Genomic DNA, 27,795 nt, shown 5'->3' on the forward strand with positions numbered 1-27,795 from the left:
TTACCAAGTTCAAGAGTGAGGAAGGAAGGAAGAGGACAAGAATACACCGGAAAATCTCGCCGGAAAAGAATTTAGGAAGAGGGAAGGGTTCGGCCAAGTAGGGAAGAAGAAGAAGAAGAAAAGAAGAAGATAGGTTTTAAGAGAACTCGAGTGCTACTACGATATGAGACCTCTACCAAACCCGGGCTTCTACGAGGAACAGTTGCTCTGAGAACCCGGTTTTGCTCTGAGGATCAGGCTGCTACAGTTTTGGGCTGAAAATCTATAGCAATGGGCTAAAGGAATCTATAGTAAACCCTGGTTATAACAGAGATCAATTTCAACAGGTAAAGCCACCCCCTTTCTCCTGCGAACTAGAGTAGAGATGAAAGTTTTGTTGGTCTTGAATTCCTGCGATAACGAGACCAGCTCACCCACGGCCTTCATCACCTCTAGAATTACACTCCAACACCAGCCATGCAACGGTAAGTTCCATACACGTATCCACTGGCCCTCCCCAGACGCTCGCTCTGTCGCCCCCAGTTCGGCCGACCATGGTGCAATCCTTGCCGAGCACCTTCCGTCCCTAGTCGTAAAAGACACCTCGCCCAGTTTACAAACCTCTTTCACCTCCTCCCGATTAAGCAGAGGGATCAAGTATGTGATGTCGTTCACCGGGGTTAAAGCTCCAGCGAGAGAACAGTTGATGATCGACGTCAAAAGCTCTTCCAAAGCAGAGTCAGTGACATAACCGGACATCATCGTCAACACTGCCACTTTGGACAGTTCCTCCCTGACCGCAGTGATCTTTGGGGAGATAGGTAGGGACATTGAAGATCGCCAGGGAACAATGGAATGCGGACGTGGCGGTGAGCGAGTAGCCTCATTCTGTACCCCTGCCTGGCTAAGATCAACGCATTCAGTCGAGTTTTTAGTATGCACATGCACCCGTTTCCTCTTGGGACTACGACGAGGCTCCATCCTACAGTTCGCAGCAACATGGCCAACCCCCGAGCAGCGGAGACACACCACCTGATGACGGCATTTGGCGGTCTTGTGTGTAGTCCTGAAGCATCTCCTGCATGAGCGTTCAACAGGCGAACGAGGACGCTTAGTACCCAGACGAACTTGAGCCCCCTTTTGATCCTCGCCCTACACCACCTTCAAGTTACCATGCTCCTTCGACGAGGAACTAACTACTTCGGAAAAGGTCAGACCTTTCTTAGCAATCCCGTCCGCAGCACTACCTGAAGAGTCCAACCGCTTTAACACCTTCTCCGGCTTCTCCGACGACGTGCCGCCGCCCCACAGCTCCCCGAGGAGGCTCATTCTAACTCCATTATTTTTGTCCATAACAAATAATTTAAATGTTCTCCAAATAAAATTTTAATTATTTTAGTATCCTTCAACAACTTAATAACTCAATATATTTTATATTTAATAATTTATAATTTTAATATGGCAAATTCATTCGATTACATTTTGGATGAAAAAATGACTGTGATGAGTAGTAAACTGTTGTTTAAAAAAATCATTGAATTAGGGGAAGTCATACAAATAACACCAATCACACAATCTATACTCAAAAAAGACCTTAAAAGTTGGGTTATATTATCTACCAAATTTTATCAACGTTCTAACAAAATGATACCATCCATTTATACAATGATGTGATCTTGGATAAATAAGAGAAATATAATTAAATAATTAATCAATGAACTAATTTAATATTCAAATTAAAACAAAATTAATATCTTTAAATTCTACTATGAAATATATGTACTTGTTATTTTTAATTTTTATTTTATTTTTTATATGTACACTTAAATAAAATTCAAATTACTTGTATGTCAATGGTTTTTATGACCAGTTTTACATTTGTACCCAGTTACCAATTAGGTATAGAACAAGTGAACATTAATAAATTTATTACTAACTCCAAAGAAATTGAACAAATAACCTTCTCTACATATCTATTTATATAGTGTTCCAATATCCACATAGTATATATATATATATATATATATATATCCTTCCCAAACACTCTTTGGTACATCTTTTTGACGTGGTCAACGTCATAATTCTACAAAATTGAATCCTACATAATTGGACAACTTTATTTTAATATTAATAAAAAAAGATAAAAATAACAAATGAATACTTAAATATAAAAATACAGATACATACACATAAAAACTATAGAACAAATTAACAAATATTGCTGCCTTGAAATTTGTTAAAAAAAAATTATAACCGGATTTAGCCAAATTATGACAGCTTTATATAAAAGTCGACTATATAATAAAATTTCTTAGTCTCTGAACAATTTAACATACCAAAATGCACGTACATTTCTCCCTCTCTCTGATATATATTTCATATTCATTGAATTATTTTTATTATGTTTTATGTAAATTAAATAATTTTTTTTTAATGTGGTGGATAAGTCACCTTAAATACACATTTTATTATTATGTGGCTAAATAAAATATTTTGTAACTTCTAAAAAAATTCTAATTTTATATGGTGGTTTAATGATCTTCTAAAAAAATTTATTAATTCTTCCAGACATTAGATAGGCCAATTAGAATTTTACTACGTATGCATCTAGAACATTTTCAATAATCAAACGTTGCTAATAAAACAAAATTAATATAATTAAATATATCTTTAAATAAGAGAAATATACAATTGATACAATGATGTGATCTTGGATAAATAAGAGAAATATAATTAAATAATTAATCAATGAACTAATTTAATATTCAAATTAAAACAAAATTAATATCTTTAAATTCTACTATGAAATATATGTACTTGTTATTTTTAATTTTTATTTTATTTTTTATATGTACACTTAAATAAAATTCAAATTACTTGTATGTCAATGGTTTTTATTACCAGTTTTACATTTGCACCCATTTACCAATTAGGTATAGAACAAGTGAACATTAATAAATTTATTACTAACTCCAAAGAAATTGAACAAATAACCTTCTCTACATATCTATTTATATAGTGTTCCAATATCCACATAGTATATATATATATATATATATATATATATATATATATCCTTCCCAAACACTCTTTGGTACATCTTTTTGACGTGGTCAACTTCATAATTCTACACAATTGAATCCTACATGATTGGACAACTTTATTTTAATATTAATAAAAAAAGATAAAAATAACAAATGAATACTTAAATTTAAAAATACAGATACATACACATAAAAACTATAGAACAAATTAACAAATATTGATGCCTTGAAATTTGTTAAAAAAATTTTATAACCGTATTTAGCCAAATTATGACAGCTTTATATAAAAGTCGACTATATAATAAAATTTCTGAGTCTCTGAACAATTTAACATACCAAAATGCACGTACATTTCTCCCTCTCTCTGATATATATTTCATATTCATTGAATTATTTTTATTATGTTTTATGTAAATTAAATAATTTTTAATGTGGTGGATAAGTCATCTTAAATACACATTTTATTATTATGTGGCTAAATAAAATATTTTTGTAACTTCTAAAAAAATTCTAATTTTATATGATGGTTTAATGATCTTCTAAAAATTTATTAATTCTGCCAGACATTAGATAAGCCAATTAGAATTTTACTACGTATGCATCTAGAAGATTTTCAATAATCAAACGTTGCTAATAAATCTCCCTATCGACCCTAAATACAGTATTGATTTGACCTTAGATCAACTTCTTTATCATTTAAATAACAATCTATTTATCATTTAAATAGCAATCTATTCTCTAGAGCAGTGGTTGTTTATTTTAAACTATTAAATAATTAATAAAATATGCAATTGTTTACAGCTTTAAAGCATGCAAACTATCTAATGACCATGATATATTCAGACACCCAAGTTTGAGTACTAAGCCTCTTCGGTTGAATGTACTTTTTAAAATAAATGATCTGTGTATGTACCGACGGATACAAATTTAATTTATGCCCCATCAAATATTGTTATACTTGTTACCAGTTTGTTCAAAAGTCAACATAATAATTTTTTTAAAAAGTGCAAGTATGCTTTATTTTTTTTTATTAAAAATTTAAATAAGCTAACGTTTGAGTTAGAGATGAAATATCACTACTTTATTATACAGGTACAAGTATACTTTATTTATTTATTTATCTTTCTACGTCTTTGAGAAAAGGTGAAAAATATAGTATAGAACTGATTAATGTGTATAATTATATAAATAAATATAATTTTTACAATATCATCTTGATAACTACTTGCTTTCAATTTCCTCTTTACGTACTTTTTATTCTTCTATTTTTTATAATATATTTAATAGTATTTTCTACCTGGCTAAAATATAAATGTATATAATTTTTACAATAACATCTTAATAATTACCCGTTTTCGATTTCCTCTTTACTTACTTTTTATTCCTCTGTTTTAGATAATATATTTAATAATATTTTTTACCGGGCTAAAATATCTTTTTATAATCAATTTTTAGATATTAAATTTAAATAAAGGTATTGATGTAATTTCACCTTTCAATAAATCCATGCTCCTCATATTTAGTGGCCCATGTCTTCATCTTCTTTGAAATTTTTGTTTTGAGGTACATTCGTTTTCCCTATTATTTTTTAAAAAAATTATTTGAATGTTAATTCTAGCTAGTTTATAAATCTAATAACCTGAACTAAGAATATTTATTTTCAATGCAAGATTCAATACCTATTCTTTGAACTTTGCACACTTGTTTGAAGAAACGGCTATTGTTTGAATAATAATAATTATTATAATAATTATTATATTAATAATAATTATAACAATTACTTACTTACTTTTACCTTCAAAGAAAACCAACCCAACACCAAAAAAATGCTTCAGAGGCGGTTTTCAAGATCTATAAAGATGGATATGATCGTCTCTATGGGTGTAGTGTTGGTTTTTTCACCCACCTCTAAATCACCTCGTATCAAGCCGGTTTTAATAACAAGAGTAGATGCGGTTATAACGGCCTCTATAGCTACTAAGTTTTCATTACCCTCTTAGAGGTGATTATAACCGCCTTGATAAGTGCTTGTATGATAAGAATGTGAAATGCTCTTTCCTTATGATGAGCATTACTTTTAGCAGGTTTAAGCGTTAATACATGTGTATTTGTGTTCTTTTGCGCATGTAGGGTTGTGAAGCTAAGTATTAAGAAAAAAAGCCAAAAATAAATCGTGAACGCACTATTTGGTGGAATCTTGGAAGCAATAAACGCGAAGACACAAGTACGGCTCTAAGATACGTGAATGTGTGCCAACCACCATGTATTTAAGCCATTACAATGTGTTGGAGGGGCACGAAGGCAGTCACATTTGCGTATCCCAACTTGTGTAATGATAGCAAGATCTTCACCAATGAACCCGTTTATTGAAAAAGCGACGCAATCTACAGCATAAACGTGTGCCCGTTTATGTTGCCTCGATGAAAAGTGGATTCGGGAGTGTTTTTGGTGGGGGTACTGCAACAAGTTAGTGTAGCAAATCATTGTATCAATTTACTGTAGTAGTTACTGTTCACAGCCGGCCGAAAATCAGAATTCCAGAGAATCCACACGGGCGTGTGGAAATTCCACAGGGGCGTGTGAAACATCTACAGGCCCGTGTGGAGGCCCGATTCCAGCCTTATTAAAGCCCGATTTCAGCATTCTTTTCTCCATTCTTTCCCCAACTTGAGAGAGGGCTGCGGCTGGGGTTTAGAGGGGTTTTGGTAAGGCTTTTGGAGTGGTTCTCTGGCTTCGACACCACGCTCCATTTGGAAGAAGGTTATTGGGGGAGCTTTCGTCGGCATCGATTCGGCGAGGTGTGCCTTAGGCTTGACTAGGGGACCTTTGGAGAGAACGAGGCCACTCCACAAGACCATCGACACGAACACTGAGGGGGTTTTTCTATGGATTACTTGTTTTTACATTCGATTTCATTGATGATTGTAACTAGCTCCATGGAGAGCTAAACCCCATAATGGGTACTTGGATTTGTGAACCCTAGGATGTGATTGTTTCATTAAACCTTTTATTATACTTTCCTTAATTGATGTTTTAATTAAGTTTCAATCTTGAATACTTGATTGAATGAATACTCCCTTAGAGTGATACTAGGGTTGAGAGTTTATCTTGGTAACCTTTGTGAGTGAGTGACACACCATGAGGGTTAGACATTGCAAGTTTGGAGATGGTCGAGAGGGTGAATCGAGAGGTAGTGGAGCGTCCTCTTTCCCCTCCAATGTGATTTATCCTACCTCCACGTTCCAAGAGTTCTTTGCAGTCATAGTAGAGTGAATGGGCTAAGGGATGACCTTCCGCTGGAGCTTAGTTGCAAAGGCAACGGAGTGAAGCATTGAAGTGATTTTAGCACCTAGGGCTTAATTGTGACTAGGGACCTTTCACCTGGACCAAAGGGTTAGGTCTACATAAAGGAATAGGATTTTTCACTTGGAATCCCTAGAGTGTCTTACAACTTTACACATTGTGAGGTGTTGAGGCTGATCGATTTCTCCGCCGGGACATAGGGTAGAGTTAGTCATAGTTGACCTTAGATTTGGGATCATGTATCTTAGGATCTCCACAACTCATTAATGCATTAGTTAGGAGACATAATAGTTGGTTTTGCACTTGAAGCAGTAATCCTAAGCGGAACAATATCCGAGTACCCCATTTACATCGATTGCCTTTTTCCTCTCAATTATTATGCCTCTCTCTCTCTCTTATTTCTTTTATCTCTTTTTATATCAATCTCATTCATCGTACCATCGATTTATTCTCATCATAGTTAGATAGCAATTGTTGTGTTTCTATTCACTATTCCCTGTGGATACGATACCCACTCACCTTAGATTTATTACTTCGACACCAGTGCACTTGCGGTTTACATGCATATTCGGTATTGTCACGCCTCTATAACTACAAAATTTATATTACCCTCAATAGTTTTAGAGGTGGTTATAACCGCCTCTATAGCTACTAAATTTTCATGTGCTTATAACTACCTCTATAGCTATTAATACATGTTCATACTTTTAGAGGTAGTTATAACCACCTCTAAATTCATTAATTTTAATTTATTTTTCTACTAATAATAAATAAAAATTTTTAATCTGTAAATCAAAAACATAAATATTTAAATATATTTAAAAATATCCTAAATTCAATTTCATTAACTTTTATTGATAAGTTATGAGTTAAAATGCAATGTATTTTGATTAATAATAAAATGTAAAGAGTTTTACATTATTTATTTACTTTAATTACAAAATATTTTTTTAGGTTAATTACACAAAATAAAAAACTTGCCGTATCCTCTTCATCTTTAACCCTCTCGATCTTTAACCATGAATTCTCCAAAATCTGCAAAAACATATAAAAAAAATTCCAATCTTTTATAAATAAAAAAAAAATTGGATATATAGCATTAGAAAATTTGTGATGCCAAATAACAAACGTAGCATATGAGGACCAATTTAATTAACAAATTGTTGTTATTAGTTCATACTTATTAATATTATATTGTTCGCCCTGATGGTATTGTCTATATAGTTGAAAGTCCAGCTTCATTTTTGAAGCCAAATAACAAAAGTAGCATAGGAGGATCAAGTGGTTTAGAGCACTCGGACGATGAAACAATAGTAATTGAGACTTGTTTTTGTCCAATGCATAATGAACGGCAGGAATGCTGTGAAGCAGCAAATGCAATTATAAATTTGACGCAAACCAATAATATATCCTCACACTACCAAACCGAGACTATTTTATTGGTCCATCTGGAACTTGGAGTCCATAAGGATCAATAGAATAGTGAATTGTTGCATGCTGATTATCATTCTCAAGGCCACAGTGGTAAGTTCTTAGAAAACGGTAGTCCCGTGATATTAACAAGTACAACAGTATTGATACTCTTTCTAGCAAAAATAAAAAAATATGGCCAACGACCTTCGGGTCTATTGGTACATGGGTCGCCAATAGAGCTCTCACCGAGTGGTGAGAGTTCGATTCTCACTGAGCGACATTTCCGGGAGTTATGAATAGTGGTTGTGTACGGGTGGTTCCAGTGCCACGTGAGCATGACCCGTCCCCACTTGTTCCACGAGGGACTTGTGCACGCCTGCAGGGGTCTCTAGTGGGTTCGCCCGCTCTTCTTCCTCAAAAAAAAAAGAAATGTGATGCATAATGCACGGTGAAGCTGAAGTAATTAGGCAAAAGAAGCTTATATAGTCTACAACAGGGTAAAGGTTAGATAGCTGTAATCTTCATCTTAATAGAAACCAGATTTCTCTAGGATGTTTTGCCTGGAAATACGCTTTTGGGATGTGGAAACACTCCTAATAAGTGATAGCAGCATGTCACATTTAGACAACTTTAATGGCAACTGGTGCAGGTCACAAGGGACGATGGATTTGGCTCGAGAAATGAGTAAATGGCTTAATCTTAAAGAACTAAATAAACTTGTGCAAACACCCATGCTATTTTCTATCATATGATGATCTACATGTGTGTATGCGCATGCCAATTACAGGGTAAGTAAGGTATCTTCTTATGTGAAAGAGACAATAATCTTTCAACAAATTTGAGTGCACATATTTTAAGCACCAAGTAGTAGAAGTGACTATGATGATATCGAATCTTATCTGTGAATTATGTCTACAATAACTGTCATCTCATGCATCTCCTTTCTCAATGAAAAAACTCGTTCCATTTTCTAGCCAAAGTTAAGTTCAAGCATGTGAGAATTAAAAAGATGACAAAAAAAAGCTCAACATGAACTGTGAACTAGTACAAAGTTTTCAGGGGAATCAAATACAATGATATTCTCCACCCAGGGCCCATACTTATATACAGAAACCCAATCGTGTACCAGCTTCAAGAATTTCTTTTGACCGGTGTAAATTCAAAAGTAGTGATGCTCCAAGTGCATATACAGAGTAACTCAAAATATGGGAGGAAGACGAAAGTTACAAATACAAAATGAATGAGTCAAACAGCACAAAAAAATACGGGCAAAATCAAGTAACGGAAAATAAAATATTCTGTTACTCTGTACATGAGTAATAGCAAAGAAAAACTTTTCTGCCTATATATCACAGCACAGAAAAGACAAAAACCAAGAAGAAGAGTATCAGAATAGCGAATATTTTAATTAAAAGCCACCTGTTTGATGATATCTGAGTCGGATGTTTTAGCAAAGCACTCTGCGTGCACCCTCTACGTTAGTCAATGAATCATTCATGTTATCATCAATCCTGCATGGCTGCATGTAGTATATGTTAAATTGCTATTTCAGGTATATGTGCAACCTAAGAAAAGAAAATGACACTGTAATATGGATTTGCTTACAGAAACTTTTTTCTTTTTAACAAAGCTCACATAACTTTCCAATGGAGAGTCCATAACGATGATATTGACAAAAATTGCATATAGGTCCCAACTCCAAAGCAGGTAAGATTTAACTTTTATAATGAAGTATGGTGTAAGAAACCTACTAAGATATATGAAATTATAAAACAAAATATGACAAATAGCAAGCTTATTAAACTTAAATAACGGAATCCATAGCAGAAAAGAGAAATACAGTTATACTACTAATAGTGGAATATAGTTTTGTGGCTATGAATGTTCGGATTTCTCCTTTCTATTCATTGACCATCAAAGCTGTTGCAGAGATAAGATGTTCATACGCTCAAAAACAGATGCATTTAAGAATCATCCAAAATTAAACACGTCAATTTGTTTAACTTTATCCTTAAAAAAATTTGACCACCTTATTGAATGATGTTTTTGTTAGATGTATTATAGTATTGTATATATATACATGTATATGTATGGATATACGTATATGTATACTTATGTGTTCTATATGTAGACCCAAAGGGTCACTCATGTATGTTGTTCAATGTATGAGGACTTGATCCATTCTTCATCAATCTCTTCTAACATGGTATCGACGCCTAGGTTCTTCCGGCCGCCGCATCACGCACCGCCGACCCACCACCGCCACCCTTCTCTCTCTCTCTCCCGAGCGCCCCACCGCTCTCTCTCTTTCACTTGTCTGGTCTCCTCCTTTTTCCATTGCCAACACCGCCCTGGTCCTCTCTCAATCTCCGGCCATCTACTTGGGCAATCTTCTTCTCCATCACCCGGCCAACAACTTTCCGTAAACCGTCACTTTCATTCATTCAAAAACCACCTCGAGTTTGGTTCTCCCTTTGAGCCGCTCGTCGCATCCCACGACCTCGCCCGACCTTCACATTGTAGTACGCCTCGCCTACTGGCCATCTTTATCTTCACAACCAAGCTTTTTCCACTTCTATTTCCTTGTTAAAAACCTTATCCAAAGAAGCATCACCGCACCGCCGTCACGCCTGGGTGCCTGCGCTCGCACATCGCCGCCACACGCCACCCATAGCGTTGTTCATCTTCACCGTGCACTTGTCGCGCAGCTTCCTCTTCCCTTTGCTTGGCGCTACAGTTACTTCCCTGAGATATTCTTTCAAAATTTGAATTCTCTTTTCCAAAAGAACAAGACACTTGCATTCTTCTTCCAAACACAAATATCCAAATCAGCTGGACCCACAACCACTTACACCTTTCTTCCAAACACAACGAGACAATTCGATTTGGACCCACCACAAAGACTTTGTTCTGATATGCTGCGGCCCACCCTACCTTGAAGCATCTCTACAAACCAAAGAAGACAACATGGGCCTACAATATAAATATATGTATTAAAATCAGTGCATTATTTATCGACAGACAGCACTATTCTATATAGTAATATATATCTATATTTTATGGTGAATCCTTATGGTTTCAATCGTGCTACTCCACCTCTTCTTCCTACGCCTCCCGCTCCCCGACACATTCTCGTCAAGACCTCTCCCGCTTTCTTTATCTCCCGTCGATCGCCAGCTTGTTGGCGATGTTCTGGCTCCAGCAATCATATTTGACGGATTTCTCCCCCTCTATTGGTAATGCTCGTTCCCGCCCGAGTTGCTCCATCCGCCTGGTAGTTTCGTCCCTCTCGGCTTCTTGACTCTGGTGCCTCTCTTCACATGACCCCTGATGCCACTTATCTGCACCATTCCCATTTACCCTCTCACGTAACCCGTGTTCGCACCTGCTGATGGCACACTTCTTCCCTGCTTTCCTCTCTGGTCATTTCTCTTCCAGGTGATTTCTCAATTCCTTGGGCTCTCATGTTCCTCGTTTATCCATGAATCTTATATCTGTTAGCCAGCTTACTGATCATGATTGTCAGGTTATCTTTGACCGTACCTCTTGTCGTGTGCAGGATCGCAGTGGGACGGTGATAGGAACTGGCCATCGTCAAAATGGGGTTTATGCGTTGGATTCCCTTCGTCTTCCATCTTCACCTGAATCCGGTCATCACTGTTATACTGCCGTTCAGTCTCATCATAAGTGGCATCATCGACTTGGTCACTTATGTCCGTCTCGTATGTCGTCCCTTGTTCGTCATGGCGTTTTAGGAGCTGTCTCTCCTCCTTCTGATGTCGTCTGTCTTGGCTGTAAACTTGGTAAGCAACTCCAACGTCCTTATCCCTTGAGTGTGTCGCAGACTACTGCTCCTTTCGAACTTATTCACTCTGATGTTTGGGGTCCCGCTCCCTTTGTCTCTAAAGGAGGTCATCGCTATTATGTTCTTTTTATAGATGACTACACTCGATTCACTTGGCTTTATCTTATGCCTCACCGTAGCCAATTACTGTCTATTTATCGCTCTTTTTCTGCTATGATCCACACCCAGTTCTCTGCCTCTATTAAGACCTTCCGGTCTGACTCTGGCGGTGAGTACACCTCTCACGCCTTTCGTGCCTTTCTGACTTCTGAAGGCACACTGCCTCAGTTATCTTGTCCTGGGGCTCATCCTCAGAACGGGGTCGCTGAACGTAAGCATCGTCACATCTTAGAGACGACACGTGCTCTTCTTCTAGGTGCATTTCTTCCCCCTCATTTTTGAGGCGGTAAAGGCCATGACCTTCTTTGTTTATCTCATTAACCTACAACCCTCCCTCTTACCTTAATGGTCGTAGTCGGTGAGTGTCTTTATGGGGTACCTCCTCGTTATGATCATCTTCGTGTTTTTGGTTGTCCTTTGCTTCGTTTTGCTATCACCTCGGGAGAACAAAAGCTAGCGCCCGATCGATTACTTGTGTTTTTTCTAGGATATAGCCTAGAGCATAAAGGTTATCGTTGTTATGATCCCGTCACTCGTCGTATTCGCATCTCCCGTGATGTCACGTTTGATGAGTCCACACCTTTCTATGCTTCTCCTTCTTCCACTCGAGTCCCCATCTCCCTCATTTCTTTTATCTTTTCCTTTTTCCTAACCCTTCGATTGAGCATACTCCTCCTATGTCTTCCTCTTCTCCATCATACAACCCTCCTGCCGAGTTTCTTTCTCACTCCTCTCTTGATCCCTCTCCTCCTTTATCTGTTGAGTCTCCTGTTGTGTCTTCCTCTCCTTTATCTGTTGAGTCTCCTGTAGTATCTTCCCCTCCTCCCTTGCTTCCTCTCGCTCGCACCCACTGTTCGCTTCACATACCACCGTCGAATCCTGCGAGAACCTCCATCTCGATCCGGTCATCTCTGACACCTCTCCTACTATCGATCCAGCTCCTGAGGTACACTCTCACACTTATTCTTTACGTGATCGCTCTACTTTACATCCCTCTGTCCGTTATGCTTCTACTAGCACCAGTGTTTCAGATGTCTTTGAGCCAGGTACCTACCGGGAAGCAGTTCGATTACCTGAGTGGCGGACTGCCATGGCAGAGGAGCTTGATGCTTTGACTCGGACTCATACGTGGGATCTCGTTCCTCTTCCTCCTCATGCCGTTCCCATCACCTGTCGTTGGATCTACCGTGTGAAGACTCGTTCTGACGGGTCTCTTGAGCGCTATAAAGCGCGTTTGGTTGCTCGTGGCTTTCAGCAGGAGTATGGTCGTGATTATGAGGAGACTTTTGCCCCGATGAGCTCATATGCACATCGCGCGCACTTTGGTTCTGTCTGTCATTGCTCGTGGTTGGGTTCTTCATCAGCTTGATGTGAAGAACGCCTTTCTTCATGGGGACTTGAAGGAGGAGGTTTACATGACTCCTCCTCCCGGCCTTCGGGTGCCTTCGGGATCTGTTTGTCATCTTCGTCGCGCTCTTTATGGTCTCAAACAGGCTCCACGGGCCTGGTTTGAGCGGTTCAAGATCTGATGGTTGAGGTCGCTTGGTTTCACCCCGAGCATACATGACCCGCGAGTCTTCATTCACTCTTCCTCCTCGTGGATAGACCATTCTTCTTCTATATGTCGATGATATGATCCTTACCGGTGATGACTCGCTCACATTACCTTTGTGAAGCGTAGTTATGTGAGACCTTCTTGATGACTGATTTAGGTCCGCTTCGTTACTTTTTGGGTATCGAGATTACTTCTCATCTTGATAGGTACCGTCTCTCTCAGCAGCGTTATACTCACGACCTACTTGCTCGCTTCCGGTTTGACCGACACCGTGATTGTCGCTAGCACCGATGGAGTTACATTTGCGCTTCGTGCCTCGATGGGATTCCCTTATCCGATCCTTCTCGCTATCGACATCCGGGTTGGCGGTTTGGTTTACTTAGCCGTCACCCGTCCGGACATTTCTCATGCGATTCACATTCTCGGTCGCTCGTTCGCGGCACCCACTGCATTCATTATGCTCATCTTATTCGGGTACTACGATATCTTCGTGGCACTGTATCTCGTGGTCTGTTTTACTCACGTCAGTCTACTCTTCGACTGCGAGCCTATTCCGATGCTACTTGGGCCGCTTCTCCGATGATCGTGTCTCTCGCCTCGAGTTCATCGTATTTTTTTCTTGGCTCTTCTCTTGTTGTTTGGAAAACCAAGAAACAACCTACTATTGCCAAGTCTAGTGCTTGAGGCTGAGGTTCGATGCGTTGGCTTCACCGTCCGAGGAGGTACTTTTGGTCGCGTTCGATCTCTGAGGACTTTGGTGTACCTATCACATCTCCCATTCCTATTCATCGTGACAGATCTGGAGCCCTTGCATTGCTCTGCGAGATCCGATCAAACATGAGTCGACCAAACATATTGGTGTGGATGCACACTTCACAGCGATGCCATGTACGCTGCCCTGCAGTCGTGTCACTTCACTATCTTCCCTCAGAGGTCCGTGTGGTCGATTTCTTCACCAAGGCCCGGACGCGCGTGATCACCATCTATTCATAGTTATCCAAAACTCAAGACGCATGATCCGCCTTGAGTTTGAGGGGGGGTGTTAGATGTATTATAGTATTGTATATATATATACATGTATATGTATGGATATACGTATATGTATACTTATGTGTTTTATATGTAGACCCAAAGGGTCACTCATGTATGTTGTTCAATGTATGAGGACTTCGATCCATTCTTCATCAATCTCTTCTAACAGTTTTAACTATAATGATTAGAAAATATAAAAAAACATATTTGGCTGAATAGGAATAAATGTGATCAGATAAAACATTCCATGCTATAATTGAAGGGAATGATGACCTGATAGCCAACTCCCCCTGCTGAGCAACCATTGTTGCCAACTGCATAAAGATGCCGCCTAGCTCAGATATAGTTGATTCTACATTTTGACGAGCAACTGCACGACTTTGTGTATATTTTTCCTGACGAGGAACCACTTGCTGCATCATGGACATTTCAGGGTGATGCAATGATGTGCTTTCTGCAGCTAATCGTCTCCTAATCCGGCACAAACTTGAAAGTCAGTTATATCATACAGATAAACTTATTGGAATATATAAATAGCTTCATGCTCTGAAAACAAAATTTTGAACAGCATCACGCGTGGCATTCTGACACATGAGAAATCAAAAAGCAATGATAATCAATGAGATGAGCGTAGAAAAAGTTAAGACTATCATGAAACATTTGAATGGGATTTTTGAAAATGCTGACCAAATGTTCTAGTCTCATGTTTTATTTCTTGTAAATTGATTTTGATTGTTCTTGACCAAATCTAGCAGCTAATTGCATGGATATCAAAAGAACTCATTAATGTCAAACAACTAGTTAATGGATCGCTTATTATATCTAAACATAGGTTGTTTGCTGCTTTCATTCTTTCAAGTTAACTCAGACATGTTCTTTTCCCTATAAGCTCGACAGAACAGGCAACAATTAACATAGGGAGAAGCAAAGCAAAAGGAGCAGTGGCAAGTCATCAAACAGAATTCACTTGTTAAGTAAAGGTCCAACTTTGGTTTTGCATCCTGATTCCAACTTATAAATCTTCACTCACACAGACGAAACACATCTTGAAGGAGGCTAGCCGGGGCCAACTTGCAACATACACCCGAAAAAGTTTACGAGTAAAACCGATGAACAAAGTGACCAGGCTGCTGTTTTCACAAGGCAAATGCTTGAATATTTAAAAGGTTTGGATTTGTTGGTGCATGATACTATGATCTGATCAGTGGTAGATAGACATAGGTCATGCCATAGTCAACTAATTAAAAAGAGTTGAAGTGTTGGGAGTAGCTTAAAAAATTTTGAGATGTGAGAGAATGACAATTGATTCTAGAACGATATGATGTTCACTGTTGAAGGGTAGTTCTGTCATTTGCTTTTCATTCACAAACTTGCATTTTTCTCATAAAAGATTATCTATGAGAAATTATAGCAAATGATCCCATACCTCCGGCCATTTCAAAAAAACACATTCAAGATCCTTAAACTTAAATCTCAAACGATATCCTTAATACAAAGGCAATCATTCAAAGGTTATCTCTGTCCCGCAATATTTAAAACAAGAGGTGGCGCAAAAGCAATGGTAAGAGCATACCTCAGCTGGTTTCCTCACTGAAGGCCATTCACGGGTGTGCTGGTGTGCTGTAGAAAAAAATGAAATACGGTTACTTAGATAATGAGGTTGCTGCTATCAACTAACAAAAACATCTATCATTCAAAGACTTAAAAAAATACATATAAAAGAAAAAGGAAACTTCCTTCAAATACCATAATCAAATGGTCTTAAGATCCACACTGTATGGTCAACATTATAGTATCAAAATAACAAAAACATCATAAAATCCATGATAAAAAAAAGGTAAGTACAAAGCATAGAGAAATTAAAAATTTTAAAATTTAAATGCATGCTACCTTAAATAGAAGTTGAAAATCAGGAAAGGGCCATTCAAATATAAGCTAATTATTCAATAATTATTTTGTAAAGGGTCATTCAAATTTAACCAGAGATTAACCGGATCACATAACACATCAAACAACAAACAGAGCTTGTCATATTTGCATAAAAGCATATAACCATACCAAAAAGAAGACAGCACAGGGAAACATACGACTATTACCTTCTGATACATATATGCCCAGGTTTATGAACTACAGATCAATTTACAGTTGTGAACATACACTGAGGATGGCAGGGAAGTTGCCGCATTTGACAAAGGAGGTGGCTCACTGACAGTTTTGGGTTGATGCATGAGTGGGTTCTCTCTTGATGCATTTGTAGAGAAAATTTGCTTCCTGTTTTCATGAGCTTTGAGGTTCTACAAAGCAAGAAGTTGGACAGCATATTAATAAGAAAGTCTAATATTTTTAGGTAGAAAGTTTCAGAATGGACAACCTCTGTCCTTGCCGATAAGACATACTTAAACTGCTTTGTAGCTCCTATTAGTCTGCTCTTCAAGTTATCACATATAGTCGTGGCATGGACCACTCTGTCCTTTGAGCTATTCATATCAGCTAATTCTGTGTTCTGGAGGACTTGCAAATCTGACATCGAAATATTGAGTGCAGTGATGTCATTCTTTATTATGGCTGATAGTTCTTGTATTTCCACGGTTGGGTCATCAAACATGGATGACTTTTTGGCAACTACAAGTGAAACCATATAAAATTATTCTTCTTATTCTTTTATGCTAACAATCACTTGACAAACTTAGAGAATAACAAACTGAGAAACAACTAATTTCAATTCCATCTCCAATGCATACGAGCATACTGCAATGAAATCTAGTGAAACACAGCGAAGTGAATCATCAAATTCATCTGTTAACAAAAGAGCATAAAGATTAAATACACTAGGTTTGATCTCAAAGTGAGATCTCACAATATGCAGCCAAAATTTCCAGCATTTGTTTTTCGAAAACAAAAATTCTAGATCTCATCCTCGAATGATTACAGGAATGTCCTTAAAGATTGGATGTCAATCGCCATCGAAATTTAGGGGAAAAATGAGCAGGATGTTATCTACGATCGGACAAGTGTCGGAAAAAAGAAAGTAATGGAGAAAAGGATTACATTTGGACAGTTTGGTGATCTTCTGGGAAGTTTCATGGATCCCCAACGATGACAATCTAATTGGAAACCATATAGCTCATTCATGAACAAGCTCATTAGAACGTCACCTGCATGAAACAAACACATAAAGAAAAATAAAAAACAGTATACCAAAATAATGAAGTCAAAGCCCACATCTAGAGTCTGTGAAATACTATAACAAATTATTTGAAAGATGAATATGATAAGTCAGATGATTGAAACAATACAATAATATTACTGAAAACATATAATACATAAAGAAAACTAACCTCCAACCTCCATGCCTACCACACCACCAAAGAGCACTGCCCGCTTCTTGTGCACACACATAGAGAACCCAGCACGTGGGCTAGGAGGCATCCCACTTTTCTTAACCTATGTAGACAATAAAAAAGTGTTTTATAACAATATAATAACAATAAAAGCAGAAAAACAAAGATGAAAAAGGCGATCAAAACGAGAACTGTAATTATTAGTAAAAAAAAGACCATATGATCTATTTGTAAAGAACAATATCCACAAAACTAATGATAGCTCATAAGGAATCATCCAAAAGAGATGAATATGGGTATAACAGCTGCTTCTAATATTTTTCCTTTTGAATAAACATCAAATTTGCTGAGAATTAAAAATGTTAGATGGCATGGATGATCCCTTACATTAACATTTTCTAAACGTCTACATCCTATGTTGTTACATGAAGGTAATTCCCCCAAAACATATGAACTTCATAGGAAAAAAACCAGTATAGCTAAAACAGTCAACAACAATGTGTATCTCAGTGACAATTCTGATACCTCACTTAAACCAGTATCAGGAGTCACCTCATTACTAGGAAAAAAATATATGGGGCTGGAAATAAAATTATGACAATATCTAGTGCAACAACATAGAATCTTCATTTTTATGTATGCTTGACTTGACAAAAAGTGAGTACGTTTGAGCAAGGCATAAATGGATTTAGATGCTGATCAGGTTTAGGCATTTGGCCACTCAACCAAACCATCAAATGGGCAACGTTTACTTGAACAAGCATTTAATTATGATTTTCTTGACCCATGTAATTAGTTAAGTTAGTAGGTCAAATTGCAAAGTCATTTAATTATTAACTTTAATGGATCAAGGCAAGTCTACCTTCCTTCGGAATCTTTTATCTTATTGCTATTTGTTCTAGTTTCTAAATAGATGATTCAGTGTTTAGATCCAATATTATGATGAGCAGCTCTAATAGCAAGCTCTAAACATATAATTTATTTATGTTAATTTAAATTTCTGCAAACGTTTGAGAACACAGACCACAAGAATAACTTAATAGATGAATAAGCAAAACAGTCCTGCAGTAAAAAACACCTTGTTCCACTCCCAAGACCGAGGATCAAGAGACCACATATCTGAATGAACAATTCCTTTCTCAAAGCCACTTTTATCTGTTGCAACCTCTTTTGAATATCCACCATACAAGAATATCTGTATGAGAACATAATTAAGCAAGAAACCTGAGTATTCCAGAATAAATATATAAAAACTAACAGATGACTCCTGAGACACACACATTCACACACACACACACACACGCACGCACGCACATATAAGAAAGCATGAAAAATGAAATAAACATTACTTGTTAAGCAAACAGCTGATAGACTAGAAAACATTATACAATGGAAGGAAACAAAAGAAGGAAATTCAATCCTGATAAACTAGAAAACATTTGACATGCTAAAATACAGGGAACAAATTCAAATTGGAGGTTAATGTATACATTCTACAACCATCCAAATTGTGGTATTAGAAAATTCATTGGTTACAAACAGGCCTGAAGCAACGCAAGTCATAATTTAGCAAGGGTTGAGCAAACAGCTGTGATGTGAGAATGTTTCTGCTTTTTTTTTAATTCTTCATATTCTGCATTGATTAGCTTGTGCTAATTTCATAACTTTTACCTCAATCCAGTTATTACCTTCACGTCAATAGATTATTCGATCAAAGGCAGGTAAATTTATTTTTGAGGATAACAATCTTTCTCTTTTTCTTTTTGACAACATTTTGATGAAACTCAAACCACAAACTTAAACTTTGGACAAGGTGTTGCTTATGCTGCACTACCAATTGTTGACCCAAATAACTGATATATAATAGGCAAAATCAAGCAGCCAAGTGGGTAGGTGGTGAACTAAAGGAGAAAAACGATGTACAAGGAAGGATATCCCCCAACCATTATGTCAACTTTTGCCCACAAGTTGTAAGACCAAGCTATGCCATAGGCTGTGGTCTAATGCACTTCCACACTTGTCTAATAGAAAAGGAAATTTTATTAAAATTAGCAAGAGAATTAAAATGAAACTTAGACTAAGAAGATGCTGACAAGAGTAAGAGGTGCTTGTCTGCGTCCAATCATCTCGAGGCTGATGACTGATGTTAATAATGTAACTAATCTAGAAAATGATGCTAGCTAGACCATCAAGTGTTATTCATTAAAAGTTACTCAAAAAAGATAAGATTGACCCTCCGAGTCTTTTCAACAAAAGTCAACAAAATAATAACATTGATGATAATAAATCGAAGATTAATAAAGCACAATAACAAGCAAAATTATAAATAAAAATCATAATTATTTATGGCATAAAAAAATAATATGGCCTAAGAGATTAATTGTCATCATCTCTTGCTGCATTTTAATTTCAATGAATGATGTTATATGCACTGAAAGATCTAATGAAAAACCTGAAAACAAACAGAATTACAGTATAAAAATGACATTAATATTATCAGTAAATGCTAGAAGCTTGTGGATCTAATGAAAAAAAATGGCAGATTACAATGTTAATACTGAAAAACAAAGAGAAATTAGCATCTCTAACTCTCTGTGGGCTATATATGCCGCTAGCTCTTCCTGCAAATCAGATAGCAAGGAAGCACATCATCGCAGCAGTCACAGCAGAGAGAGCACTTGAGAAACAATTAATTTCAATCTAGCTAATGATCCATAGAACGATGATCAGCAGCCCCAGATGAGATGACAATGATATAAAGCTGGCTAGAATTACAGTAAAAATCGCAAGAAATCATATTAGCAGAGCTCGCGCGAATTGATAAAACAATCGATTCAACAAGCTAAAATTACTGTAAAAATTTCAAGAAATCATAAGAAAAAAATCAGCAAAGATCTAATTGATAACGATCTAAAGCAAGAAATGCCATGAAAATTAGCAAAGCATATCTGGAAATATCTGGAAATTAAAATCACCTGAAACCCTAGAAAGAGAGAGAGAGAGAGAGAGAGTGAGTGAGTGAGTGAGTGAGTGAGAGTGTGTGTGAATGGAGAGAGATGTTTTTTTAATTTGTGGAGGCTTTTAAAACCGGTTGTAATTTATTTAAAAAAACATTATAGCATATAATGGAGACGATTTTTAATAACCACCTCTATAAAAACAATTATCTGATTTTGCTCGCCCATTCTTTTTTTATAAAATTTAAATTTGTATGAAAATGACTATTTTATCCTTTTGTTTGTTTAAAATTTATTTATAGTATTGATTTAAAATATAGTTTATTTTAGGGAAAATTACTGTTCACCCCTCGTAATTTTCAAAACTTCCCAAAAACCCCCTCCAACTTTTGCACACCCCGGACAGCCCTCCGTTATATTTTACATTCCCTTTAACCCCCCGCCGGTAAGTTGAAGTGGGTCCATGATATGAAATTCCTTTTTTGCCCTTGCAAAAGGAGGAAAAAAATGGCGCTCGATCACATCGTGTCAGAACTTTATGCATATTTTTTCAATGCCTCCGCTTGCTTTTTCTCAAACAAAGTTTAGAGGTGCTCATATCTTGTTCTTCTTGTTCTTGTTCTTATTCTTGTTCTTCTTTTTCTTCTTCTCATTTGGTGTACTCAATTTTTAGCACTTTTCGATTAAATTATGGAGAGTTTTTTTGTCTTTGTCGCCATTGCCACTCTTCCGGTCCATAAGTTGTGTTGTAGCCATTACCACGCTTCGGTCCGATCGCTGAGATCGTGCTGATGAATCATTCTTGGGAAGTGGGCATTGTGTATATACTTGTTAGTATTGTTTAAATATTGAACTTTAGATTTACATATATACATTATTGGTTAAATATTGGCTTCTATGTTTAAATGTTTTTCTTTTATCGTTTAAAGCTGTATTTTTTTATCAGCTTAAAATATACAATGCGATGGTGGCGGTGGTCTCAGCGTAATTAATGCACTTCGGTTACCCAAGTGTTTCCATGCAGTCGCACATAAAAATCGGAAGCGAGCGGCAGCGGTTGTTGGGTATCGCTGATATAAATGGGAAGGAAGAACCATTTCGTTGAACATACTCTACTGGCGCAACCACTCCTCTTCCTCTTCCTCTTCCTCTTCTTCTTATGTGATGATCATCCTGTCGAGTCGAACATTTGGTGTTCACGACATTCACACCATTCAAACCACATTTTTTTAGATCATAAACTTTTTCACGAGGATGTGTCATGATTGTTTTTCCTCTTGTCATCCCTAAGCGACTGTGGGTGAAAACTTTCTTTTTTTCTTGCCCAAGTCGAAATGCTCAGTCTTCTTGCTCTACTCTACGGGTAGCAATGGCGGAAGTGCGTTTAGCCTTGGGTCGAAAAAAAAGTTTCACTCTGAGTTGATTGCGGATGATTACGGGAAGAAGGTTCATCACATATCCTTTAAAAGAACTTGATCGATAAAAAAATGTGAGTGCAGGTGATGCTGAGTGTTGTGGACACCGTGATTCACCGATGTACTTGATCTATAAAAGCAATGACTGTCCAGTGATGGTTACGTCGTGCGTTAAACGGAGAGTTTGAAGCTTAAACAGAGAATTTTTGTATTGTCTTACATTCTATTTTTATCAGAGATTTGTATTTTAAGTGATGGTCATCTGTAATTACGCTGATATTTAATAATAAAATGAATGTTGTATTGTATTGTATTAAATGTATTTTTATCAGAGATTCGTATTTTAAGTACATTTCATTGTAATTACGTTGATACTTCATAAGAAAATGTTAAAGCTGTAAAAATGAAATTTAAAGCAGGACAAAAATAAGTTAATATTGAATAAGAATGTTATCGAGATTTGTATTTTTCAAATTTAAGCAGAGACATAACAAAAGAGCGGCATTGTAAACAATACAAAGCGAGTTATACTGATAATCGATTTACTCTTTAAACAATGACAACGGTGTTTAATCACATACATAAAAGATGTTTAAACGTTTTACATATTATTTACATTATATAGACTTTAGTTAAAAAAAGTAATCCGTTATTTTAAACACTATATGTATACTGTTTAAACATAAAAAAAAGCAGACGTTTAAGCAGAGACTCATGTTGAGGTGAGAACTTTCATTCGACGATGACAATATGTCTTACTCGTGACATTGACATATATTTCCCTTTTTGCCCTTAGGGATGGAGGGAAAAAAATACCGCCCAATCACATCACATCACGTCTAGTCTATCCTCCATGTACATCTAGCTGTGCACTTTTTTTGTTTGCCCTATCATTGTTGTTTGTTGTTTACATCTTCTTTTTCTTCTTCTTACGTCTTCTTTTTTTGTTCTTCATTTCATTTGGTTAAATGCGATTTGGTTTTCGGCGGTATATTATGGAGAATTTTTTGCGGTATTACTAGATTCAGCGGGGAGGGAAGAGTCTTGATGTTCACGGCTCGAGACTTCTTGGGAGTTGGTGTTAGGCGAGATATGTGAGCGATGGGGTCTCGAAGTTTTCCTTGTCGAGGGTGAAGTTTATCACACCGGATGGATATAAAAGCGGTTTGTCAATAGAAAACGATGTTGACTTCCGGCGAATGTGTCACGTGCACTCCATCTTCAAATCGCGGTGTAGTTGATCTTGTTGTCGAGGAGCAGACAGATGTGCCATTGCGGAATCCTAATGAAAAGCGAGTTCTACTCGTTGTAAGTTCCTTCTCTTTTTATTTGATCGAGTTGTATGGGTTCATTATTGTTTAAATATGTCGATTCTTTGCTTAACATATTGTACTAGTCATTTATGTTAATTGGTAGCAGTTTAAGTATTTAATTTAACGTTTAAATATTGGCATTATCCCTTAAATATTATATTCTCGACTAATATATTGATCTTTTTCATTTGGTGAAGTGTTGGCGGGGAATTTGATTCTGCGAGTGCTCCCGATTCAATCCCATGGTGACCCGGACGGTGTGGGATGTCTTCCATCCTCGTCAGACCATTCTGAAGTGCTATCGTTGGATATTGGACAACGTTTTGATGGTGTGGAACATTTTCGAGGGACGTACTTGAAATCATGCAATCAAAGCGGAATTTTTGACTTCAAATTCATAAAGAGCGAGAAAACATCGGGTGGTGTGGAATCTTGCTGCCGATGGTTGTCGTTAGGCGCCTTCATGTATCAAAAGAGTATAATAAAAAAATACTTTCGGAATCAAGACAATCAACCCGTCGCACACTTGCGGTGGTGGCATAGGTTGGCGTCACATCCAAAGCGTCCAAAAAAATGGGTTAGCGCCACGAGTGATTCGGGAAGCTCGAGGACCGAGCCCCTGTATGCAAGGCCATCGACATTCGAGGAAGGACATGTTGCGGGAACATGGTGTCCACATACCATACAAGCGAGGCTTGGTTGGGGAAAAGAGCATGCCGGGTGGTCCTCGATGGCGGTGACATCTCCAGCTACATTGTTTGCTTTGGTATGTGGATAAGGTGGGTGAGACAAATCCGGCAGCGTTGCGATCGTGGAAAGAGGCGGAGATCGTTTTTAGGCGTGCGTTCTTTTTCTTTTCGGTAGCGTGTATTGTGGGATTCAAGAGGGCTTGCGAGGCCGCTGCTCTGTTTCTCGATGGTACCCACCTCCTTGGAAAAATATCGGGGTACACTCTTTGGGTGCCACGGGGAAAGATGGAAACAATGGTTTTTCCCGTCGCCTTCGGTATAGTCGACAGCGAGACCCGATGCCAATTGGACTTGGTTCATATCTAAGTTAGGCGATGCTTTATCACGAGGAAGGAGATTATCATGAGATAATTACCTTCGTGTCGAGACAGTCGAAGGGCCTTGTAAGCGCAATTGCGAGTCTTCCCTTCTTCGCCACATGCATCTTGTCTTCGACATTTTGGAGGCCAATTTTATGAAAGCCAATGTCGGACTTGGGAAGGCATTGAAGGGATGAGTCTTGGTCGATATGCTTCCGCATTGCGTGGGCATCCACGGCTAAAGATTTCGATGATACCAGTGAATGAGCTGCGAGGCCACATCACCCGAAAGCTCATCATCTGGTTGATTAATAAATCGGATATGGCACATTGGTCGAATTATACATTCGGGAGGTGATCGTTGGGGTGAGATGTATTCAAATGTCGCGGAGTCGTTCGATGCTTGGATCAAAAGAAGCTCGTCATTTACCGGTGGCGAAAATGGTCGACTCCATAAGGTCTGCAATTTTGATTTACACTTAACATTTTCAGTGTTACCCTTTAAAAATGTTTTTTTATCTTTGTTTAATTAGACTTCTCCGACATTAGATATTGATCTTATCGTTTAACCTTTTTACGATAATGTTTAAAAAGGTTCACGAATTATTTAACCATCACTATCTTTGTTTAACGTTATTTGTAGGTACAAGTTGATGCGCATGTTATGTAGCCCGGCGTGAGCAAGCAAACAAATGGGAGACCTACTTATGCCCGGACATACATTCGAAGGTAGAGATAATTGTTGAGGATAGCCGAAATCTTCGTGTTGAGTCGTTGTGCTCGATGATCGTTCTGAAGTGATCGACCCGAGTCTGACAACTACTGTGGATCTTGCCATCGGAACTTGTTCATGTCGAATGTGGCAAGTTTATGGTATCCCTTGCAAACACGCTTGCTGCTGCGATAATGCGAGCGAGACACTAGCGTTCATCGATTTATTAGCGGCTACTTCAGCGTCGACAATTACAAAGCTGGCGTATAAGGAAGCTATATTCCCCATACCCAGGCGATGGCGAGGGCCTTGAGGCGGAAATCGTGAACTTCGTTTGCGACCACTTTGTGACGAGAAGGCGACTGGGCGTCCTAGAAGAAAGAGGATCGAGTCGCAAGAGTTTGATGTCCATGAGTTACATTGCGGCAGCTGCCATGGATCCGATCATGATCGTGAGATCTTGTAATGAAAGCTATCGCCGACTAGGCATTGTAAATAAAGGTGACTTCTAAAGAGAAACAATTTGAATTGATTTGCCAATTTTTTTCATATTTAAACTCTTATTCTTCACGAGTGTTATCCATTTTTTTAAGCGAGGCGAGTGTTACATTAAGCAGGGAACACTGTAATTTTTAAATGTTTCAAAGCGATATTTAAACAATATATGGTAAAAGTTAAATAATTAAAAATGAAATGTAAACAATCACACGCCATGGATTCGGTCACAATCGTAGATCTTGTAATGAAAGCTATCGCCGACTAGGCATTGTAAATAAAGTCGACTTCTAAAGAAAAAAACAATTTGAATTGATTTGCCAATTTTTTTCATATATTTAAACTCTTATTCTTCACGGTGTTATCGAGTTATTTAAGCAGAGACATTGTTATGTTAAGCAGAGAACACTGTAATTTTAAGCTATTTTCAAGCGATATTTAAGCGATATATGGTAAAGTTAAATAAAGTAAAGCTGAAATGTAAACAATCACACTATACAATTGAAAATGGCCCGAGATGGAATTTAACATGCTTTACAATTGAAAATCAAACAAAAATTTACATTGACATGTACAAGTCATGTTCGACGAAAAAAAATGAAAACAATGAATTGAATACAAGTCCTCTTACGAGAAAACAAAAATTTAACCCAGCTGGACGACCCCCACTTTCTCATGGAGCCATGTGCCCTCCCCTCCTTAAGTATCACGGGTAACATACTTTAATCTCGGGGTAAGGGACGTGCATGCTGCGGTGGCCGTAGCTTCTCACCCCCAAAGTAATTGCTCGATAAACCGCATGACATAGGCAGGCGCAATCGGCGCTTCCTTGTTTTTCTTAGTGGGGTTTCGGGTGTCAAATGCGAGTGGGTACTGCGGTCGCCGACTCGCGAACTCCATATCGACGGTAGTGTCGAATAGATTCAGTGTCGAGATATGCAGAGTTGAGATTAACATCCCGAATTAAATAACAAACACTATCGGTCGGAATAATTAAAGAACTTACCATGTCCGAAGCGTCTTTTTTTAGTACCCAGCGCATGAAGAATAATGCACGTATTCTTGTTTGTCATTGTCGAGGGACGGCGACATGGAAGTGGCCATTCATTATGATCGGGAGGATGACAATTTGAACTTCATGCAAAGCTGCGCACGACATCTCCGATCATAGCCATAGTTGTCTCGTATGCGTCGTCGTGCTTTGACATAAGCAGGGCTAGCGGTCTTATGATGGAGCGCGCTTCTTGTAGGGATATGGCACTTTGCTCAGTGACTTTTGTATTATACATACAAAAGCGTCCATCACATCATCTGTGACCATCTCCTTCCCCTCAGCGAGTGTATAAATTGGCCCGGTGTGGTGCTGGCAGCGTCATTCTTCCACACGGCAGTCTTTGAGATTAAGCGATAACGAGATATAATTAGCCCATATTCTAAATAGTTAAATGATATTAGCAATGTTCAAATGATATTATAAATAATTAAGCGTTAACTAGAAAACTTAAGCGATAACATATAAACATTTAAACAATATCAATAGAAAGTTAAACACTATAAACAAATGTTAAACACTATCATAAAAAAACTTTTAAACTTACCTATCCATACGGCAATTAAGGAAGATCCTCATCAACTCCTGCTCATACTTGTTAAGCGAGATTGACCAACCCATTTTTTTCTTCTTGAACGAAGACTTGCTGAAAGCCGTCTTGTCGATTGTTGATTGGCCTTGATCATTTCTCGCGTTGATCGGTCGGGGTCTTCATGGAGCACTGTCGATGTGCCTTGAAGGTGTTCAGCACCAGCCGCATCTTCCTTCGATGCGGGGGACGACGGCGACAACATCAACCGCGGACACATCCTTACGTGGTTGTTCTTGTTGTGGGATTGTGTACGGCCCGATGCGGGGGACGGCGGCGGCAGCATCAACCGCGAACACATCCTTACATGGTTTTTTGTTGTTGTGGGATTGTGTCTGCTTTGATGCGATGCGATCGGCCACGGCCACGGCCACGGAATCAACTATCTTCTCGGTAGTAGCCCGCAGCAGCAGCATCATCGGGAGACAAATCCTTAGCTTGTTCTTGTTCTTCAGGGATTGTGTCCGTCTTTGATGCCGTAATCTCGGGAGCCGGTTCCACCGGGTCGTGGATTTCGTTAACAAGAGAGTTAACGATCTTTTGCACCTCGGCGGCGGCCACATCATCTCGATGTCCTCCAGCGT

General features: G+C 38.0%; 1 pseudogene; it reads right to left on the bottom strand.

Moving 5' to 3' along the window:
* Positions 1-8,188: 8,188 nt before the first annotated feature.
* On the bottom strand, positions 8,189-27,627 carry LOC120281079 (annotated as a pseudogene).
* Positions 27,628-27,795: the final 168 nt, after the last annotated feature.

This window comes from Dioscorea cayenensis, chromosome 17, assembly GCF_009730915.1.
Source record: "Dioscorea cayenensis subsp. rotundata cultivar TDr96_F1 chromosome 17, TDr96_F1_v2_PseudoChromosome.rev07_lg8_w22 25.fasta, whole genome shotgun sequence".
NCBI classification, from domain to species: Eukaryota; Viridiplantae; Streptophyta; class Magnoliopsida; order Dioscoreales; family Dioscoreaceae; genus Dioscorea; species Dioscorea cayenensis.